The sequence below is a fragment of the Lissotriton helveticus genome, chromosome 2_1 (assembly GCF_964261635.1).
Source record: "Lissotriton helveticus chromosome 2_1, aLisHel1.1, whole genome shotgun sequence".
NCBI lineage: Eukaryota > Metazoa > Chordata > Amphibia > Caudata > Salamandridae > Lissotriton > Lissotriton helveticus.
In genome coordinates, this window is record NC_136059.1 from 1185566448 (window position 1) to 1185572447 (window position 6000).

A 6000-nucleotide genomic window follows, 5' to 3' on the forward strand; every position below is an offset into this window, starting at 1 on the left:
AGGCCATACCTAGTTCAATGGTGAAAGTGTGCTGCATGACAATATCCAGGACTCCTGCCTGGAATAATTTTAGAACATCCTACACACCACAATTGATCAAACAATTAAAAATGATTGATCAAATCTTTTCAGTAGATCCACTCAACCTTTACAAACGACTGCAGCACCTACAAGGTAGGAAAAAACAACTTGCCTATCTAGTGCCAAAACACTGTTTCAGGGCACCTACACAGCACAATAAAAGCATGGCATATTCAGATTTGAAATCAGGAAGTTAAAAAAGGTAACTTTCAGAAAACAAACCTTATCAGGCTACTTACCCAGGATTTATAACAAAATTGTACCAAAGATCAAAATTTCTTCTTCACTCCATTATTTTAGGAAGGAGTTGAATGTTGGCCTTTTTTACACAGATAAGGAAACTACTTGATTCTTCTATTTTTGCAACAAAACCTTCAAGAAAATGCTCCAATTGCCCTTTCACTAACTTTGGTTTAGGTTGCTTACATTAGAATTTAGTGTAACTGCAACAAATGATGGACGGAATGCAGAATGATTCAAACATTCTCCCCCAGTCAAGAGACCTGGATTAAATCCATCATTCTTTTGACCACTTTGCCACCCCAGTTTGGACCTAGCCATATGCAAATAAGTATTGACCCTGTGCCTCATGGGAACAGCCCAGACCGAACTGCCAAGCCAGGTCCTCTTTGGACCGGAAACAAGCATCCTGGGACCGGTTTCGGGGTATGTCACCCTTCATCAGTCAGGCTAGCTTGAATCCTGTGGCACAATAAGCAAGGGACCCACGCCTGGGCATAGCCATCCCACTTAGGATGAAAAGTGTAACTCCAAACATGATAGAGGAATGCTAAATGATTAAAACATTCTCCCCCAGTCAAGAGACCTGAATTAAATCCATCATTCTTTTGACCACTTCACCACCCCAGTTTGGACCCAACCATATGCAAATCAGTCTTGACCCTAGGCCTCATGGAAGCAGTCCAGACGGAACTGCAAAGCCAGGTCCTCCCTGGACCGGAAACAAGCATCCTGGGACCGGTTTTGGGGTATGACACCCTTTATCAGCCAGGCTAGCTTGAATCCAGTGGCACAGTGAACAAGAGACCCATGTCTGGGCATACCCGTCCCATTTGGGGTGAAAAGTGTAACTGCAACAAATGATTGAGAAATGCTAAATGATTAAAACATTCTCGCCCAGTCAAGAGATCTGGGTTAAATCCATTGTTCTTTTGCCCAGTACGCCACCCATTTTGGACCCAGCCATATGCAAATCAGTCTTGACACTGTGCTCATGAGAACAGTCCAGACCGAACTGCCAAGCCAGGTCCTCCCTGAATTGAAAACAATCATCATGGGACCGGTTTCGGGGTATGTCACCCTTCATCAGCCAGGTTGGCTTGAATCCAGTGGCACAGTGAGCAAGAGATCCACTTCTAGTCCCACTTAGGGTGAAAAGTGTAACTGCAACAAATGATGGACGGAATGCTGAATGATTAAAACATTCTCCCCCAGTCAAGAGATCTGGGTTAAATCCATTGTTCTTTTGCCCACAATGCCACACCACTTTGGACCCACCAAATGCAAATTAGTCTTGACCCTGTGCCTCATGGGAACATTCCAGACCAAACTGCCAAGCCAGGTCCTCCCTGGACCAGAAACAAGCACTCTGGAACCAGTTTCGGGGTAGGTCAACCTTCATCAGGTAGGCCAGCTTGAATCCAGTGGCACAGTGAGCAAGGGATCCAATCTGATGAGGGGTGTAACCCCGAAACCGGTCCTAGAATGCTTATTTCCGGTCCAGGGAGGACCTGGCTTGGCAGTTCAGGCTGGACTGTTCTCTTGAGGAACAGGGTCAAGACTGATTTGCATATGGCCATGTCTAATCTGGGGTGGCATGGTGAGCAGAAGAATGATGGATTTAACCCAGATCTCTTGACTGGGGTGAATGTTTTGATTTGTTCTGCATTCCGTCCATCAATTGTGTGTCTTTTGCTTTACATTAGAATATAGGCATACATTCAGGAATACAACTCTGTCCCTCATGGAGTCTATGCCGATGGATAAAAGGACCAACTTTTTCAAGAGTCCTGTGAAATAGGAGCCTGCATCAACAAGCTTAGATAAAGAGCTACCCACCCAGGCTTGGAATTTGGCAAGTGTTAGCCCTGTCATCTTTTGACATATTTCCCCTCTCTTTTTGCTTTCTGACCTCTTGTTTATGATGGTATGCTGGACTTCAAACTTTTTTAGTGCTGTTCAGGGCAAGTGCTCCTTTTGTAAATTGTGTTATGATTGTTTTTTCATTATTGGTATAATTTATTTACCAGTAATTCCCTAGTACAGTGTTATGGGTGTACCCAGGGACTGTAAATCAAAAGCTACTAGTGGACCTGCAGCACTCCTTGTGCTACCAACACAAGCAGCCGTTCAAAGGTGTCTCAGACCCGCCACTGTAGTGTCTGTGCAGTTCCTACTGCCATGTCGACCTGGCAAGTGCAGCTGCTTGCCAGTTCCTAACCTTCCCTTTTCTTACATGTAAGTCATCCCTATGGCAGGCCAACGGAGACCCATGGGCAGGGTGCCGCATATGTAAAAGGAAGGACAAGTAGAATAAGCTTGGGCAGTGAACTCCTCTCCTTTTGCAGAGTTTGCAGAGTTTTTCGCACTCTTCGATCCGTCCACATAGCACATGGAGTTCTGAAAATCCCCTGCTCCGTGGAGTGGAGTTGTTTACCTTGCTCGTGCGCCCCAACGTCAAGTTGGCGAGCGCAAGTGAGGAAAATCCACTTTCCTGGGAGATTTTTCCTCACTCGCACTCCTCAATGTAAAGTTGGCGAGCTAGAAAAATCCACCTCCTGGCAAGATTTTTCCTCACTCGCGTACCACAACATCAAGTTGGTGAGCACGAGCGATAAAAATCCACCTCCTGGCAAGATTTCTGAATGCGGGAGGTCGCTGGTGGTCGCGACCGCTCGTATTGAGAAGCCTTCTGTTTGCGTTGAGAAAGTGGCCACTCGCGTAGAAAACCTACTCGAGTGGCAGAAAAGATGCAGCGCCCTCTTGTGCTGTGCGTGGTCCATTTCACATTGATTTTCCAGAGCATGACAAACATACGTTGCTGAAAATCAACACAAACAGGCGTGATCAAGTGCACTCTGCTGCTTGCGGAACTCCGCGTGGTGTGGTGAAGTTTTTTACATGGCGATAGGGGTTTCGCCTTATTGCTTAGCTTGAAAGGGGTGAACAGTGGGTGTTGCGGTGGGCGTGCCACCTCAACACCCATTGATTTTGATGCTGCCCCTATTTACAAGGGGAGCGTAAATAGGAGGCAGAGCCAAAATTAAGACAAGGGCAAACCTGGGGGTCGATTATGATTGCGGTGAATCCGCATCCTCCGGGCCGGTGGAAGCCAACGCCAGCCTGGAGGATGCGGATTCACCGCTGCGGTCATAGAAAACACCCACCGCTAGATCAGGATGGCGGTGGGAACAGCGGCGGATGGCAGGTCCATCCGCCGCTGATCTGCGGGGTGTTGACCGCTATTTGGTGGCGGTGTCTGCAAGACACCGTCAGCCAAATTAGGATGTGTGTGTAAACATGCTTTTCCGTGGCGGTTTTATCGCCGTGAAAAAGCATGTGGACCTTTGCTTCTGGGGGGCCCCATTCGGGCCCCCAGGGTGATGGGGGGATGGGGGTGCACATGGGGGCTACCTATGGTACCCCCCTGCATTTGCATGCACAAAGCGGCAGGCACCGCCGCTTTGTGCATGTAAATGCAAAGCATGCATTTTTAACCTTGCGGCGGGGTGCTGCTTGAAGCAGCACCCACCGCAATGTTAAAGATACGGGATGTGACCGCCAGGGTGGTGGTCACATCCTAATTGGTATGGAGGGAACGCCGCTGCCCCTGCGGACGGTCCCTCCACCTCGGGGGTGGCGGACGGACGCAGGTCCATCCGCCATCATAATCGACCACCTGGTCTTAAGTTGGCGAAACGAGGAGAAATGCTTTATTTCTTCTCGGTTTTGCTTTTTCCACATGTGCTGCCTTGTGCAGCACACATGGAAAAACCAAAATGCCTTGGACTGTTTATGTACAGGAAGGTCCCCCTTCCTGCACATAAAAATTCTTTAAAAAAATACGTTTTGTGACATTCATGTGAGCTGCATTAAGCAGCACACATAGAAGTGACACAATGGCATTTCAAGACTTTATGTACAGGAAGGGGGACCTTCCTGTACATAAACAATCTTTCCCCTGCATGCAGAAACCCATGCACTATGGTGCAAGGGTGTCTGTGTTCGCTACACTGCTAAGTGCAGCGCCAGCGCAGGAGAGAAGCAAGGCTGCACCATATTTTTGCAAATATGGTGCAGCCCTGCATTTCTGAAGTGGCGGAGTGAGGCGTTAAGCCATGATGGCTAATGCTGCACTCCGCCACCTCTGTTGTAAATATCCCCCCATGTGTTTCACATGGTCCACATCTTAAATGAGCATAGTATAATCATGAAGGACATTTACAGATTTAGGTAACTAAAATGTCTTTCTATTTTCAATCTATTCTCTATGTTCTAACCATTAGTTTTAAGGAGTACTACAAGTACATAAAGTTGAGGTTCAACAATACTTAGTAAGTAACAGGGATGATTTAAAATGGCATTACATTTTCCGCAAGGATGGTGTGTGAAGATATCTAAGTCTCAAGGACATTGTGTGATGATTCTGAAGGAAAGATGGTGCAAATGTCCCTAGGGGTGGAGAGCAAAGAGATGCAAAAAACAGAACAACAACAGCAAACATCAATAAATTCACTTTACATCCAGTTCTCTTCAGTCAGACCCTGGAGCACTTCATATCCAGTCATTGTATGATACTGCTGCTAAGCAGAAATACATTTGAAACATTGAAGTGGAATGGTGCATCCAGAAGTGTAGAAGTCCACAAATCTTTGGTTTTTGTAAAAAAAAATCTCCTTTTCTTTAATTTTCAGGTATTACAGAAAGTCCATCAAAAGAACATCCAGCCAATGCGTTTCATTAAAAAACATTTGAACTTTATCAGGGCTTTTAGTTCTATTAAATATTATTCCTTAAAATGGCACAGAGGGGGGGATTGGTGTGCCGCTCAAGAAGAATCCTTATTTGAGGCCCGTGGATGCCCAGCCAAATACAACAGGGTCTGAGCAAATGGCTAAATCAATTGGACTAAATGTACCTGACTTGGACTTCACATGTGTAATGCTCTTCTGCCTTGGTGGCTCGCTCAACAAGTAATTTGTCTGTATTCCAAACTGTCTTCTGCAGTAACGGCTTACATCATTTGGAAATGTCGTGTGCTGATATTTTGTTTGCTCTTCAAAACAATAAAACTGATTAACAAAAAATGTATATTATTCCTTGATTCCATAATTGCATTCAACGATGTCCAGGTACAATTGAGAGGTCTATCAAGAACGCATGCTCAGAATAAATCTCATAAATTATCCAAATTCAAATGGAGCAATAGCGTCCCACAGGTTGATTCCTGAGTCCATATAAACAGTATATGCACACCTGACGTCTTCTATGTATCCCCGGGAAATGGAGAGAAATTATGTTGGCGTCTCCACACAGTATATTGAAGTCCTCACAGGAATAGCGGTCCATGAACTTGAAGTCAACTCAGTTGAGTTTGGTGATATGTGTTATACCCATGGAGGTGGGGTAAAATTATATGGCAGTTGTTCTAGTAATGGAATATGATCATAATGAAGTCTGCGCGGGTTAAGTGTGTCAATATGTTGAAGTCCCAATTATGGTATGTGACTGTTTTGAAGTCCTCACAATGATGTATCATGATCACCTTACTGTTTACTATTATGGTAATAACATATTTGCCAGTGAAATCTATTTATTTCTTAATTATTGAACCTTTTTCCTATGGCACAGCTCTACCCAATGGTGTCAGCAAGCTGTAGAGTGTAACAAAACCATTAA